Source organism: Nycticebus coucang, chromosome 6 (genome assembly GCF_027406575.1).
Source record: "Nycticebus coucang isolate mNycCou1 chromosome 6, mNycCou1.pri, whole genome shotgun sequence".
Classification (NCBI taxonomy): Eukaryota; Metazoa; Chordata; class Mammalia; order Primates; family Lorisidae; genus Nycticebus; species Nycticebus coucang.
Window position 1 is genome coordinate 110,009,300 of NC_069785.1, and position 1,600 is coordinate 110,010,899.

The following is a 1,600-nucleotide window of genomic DNA, read 5'->3' on the forward strand; positions in this document are numbered from 1 at the left end:
ATGGAGAATACAAATATAAGCATTTTATTTTAAAAAGCAAACACAAAAGACTGGTGTGAATCCAAAAGTGCTTAAATGCTTCCATTTTGGATAATTCAATTAGGAACCTACACGTTTGTTCCCAGAAGCTAACGCATCACTAGTCTCTACTAAGGAATTCTAAAAATTAACATGGTGTTCAGTAATTCAAATTTCACTATTTATATAAAAACCTAGAGAGACCTATAATACCTAGTAGTTTCAAAAGATAAGCTAAAAACTTCGATGTAATCAACTTTACCAATGTTTGTGCAGGTCTGTTTAATATATACACAAAAAAAATACACTCAACTCTGTAATTTCTTATAAAATAGCAAGTAAGGAGTAGATGTAGGAGACGTAGAAGGGGAAAGAATTCAGAAAGTCCGTCTCTTCCGTAACTTTCACTTCAGAATCATCAAAAAGCAACCACTTCCCGTCATACTCCTTTAAGCTTTGCACTATATAGGAAATTTTGTTCTCAAATCCATTCATATTAATGCCTGTTTGGTCACTGGACTCCTTACTGCTATCAGATTCATGGGTCCCATTAGTACTGTTAGTCTCAGAGTTTCTACTTTTAGCCTACGCTGTGCTGGCAGCCTTATCAGGATTAGATGCTTTGTTGTATAGTTCATAATCTGCTTTGCTCTTTTGTCCTCCAAGAAGTCCAATAGCTTCTACGTTTTTTTTTGTTCAAAATTTTACTTGACTGTGTACTTCCACCAACTCTAATGGACACTTCTTCATCATCATAATTGTCAACCACACCCCTTGCTTCCTCCTCACTCAATGGTTCTGGCTAACCTATTTCACACATTTGGTCAACCACAAAGTTTCCCTTATCTAGCTCTAAACTGTTTAGGTCAGTAACTTTCACAGAAGCAGTATAATGCCCACTACTGATCGTAATGCCACTATGCATCACAACCGCAAATAACCCATAGCTGTCGTTGGTCAGCTTCTTGCTCCATTCTTCCAATGACAATTTCAGAGGTGTCAACAAAGAAGTGTTGATCTTGGAAAGTCCACCATTGTAACAATCAAACTCAAGCCACTAGCAGCAAAACACTTCAAATGAATAGTTATAACTTCAGGCATTTTGTCAAACAAAAGACTTCGTTCAGCTTCAGTGTAATGATGGTAATTTTCACAGAAATATTTATCTTCTCCTACAATCCTTTCTACTGAAGCAAATTGTGAAATTGCCCATCTCAGGGTCTTCATTTCTGTTTTAGGCTTTGGAGAAATTTCAGAACTTTTTTGGGCCCTGCCATGTGCCTGAAGCCTAGTGCAACTTCCGGAGCTTGACTAGAAGTAGATCCATAGAGCTACTTCGTGTAGCAATGACTCAGCCAGGCCTGGCCTGAAACTGCCTCTACCTAGATACAGCCAATGTGGTACCATGCCACTGGCCCAACCCTGTTATACCACCCATCACACCATTTCACATACCTCATCCCCCGCCTCCTTTCCCCGCCCTTCCCCACGCCCTATATAAGCAGCTGCTTGATGCAACAAATTTGAGTTCCTGCTTTGACAGACTCCCGGCTCCATGTGGTTTTCTTCGAGCCGCCGACAC

General features: G+C 39.8%; 1 pseudogene; it reads right to left on the bottom strand.

Annotated features, from left to right (window-relative positions):
- Window positions 1-326: 326 nt before the first annotated feature.
- On the bottom strand, window positions 327-1,278 carry LOC128588837 (ubiquitin carboxyl-terminal hydrolase 1-like; annotated as a pseudogene).
- Window positions 1,279-1,600: the final 322 nt, after the last annotated feature.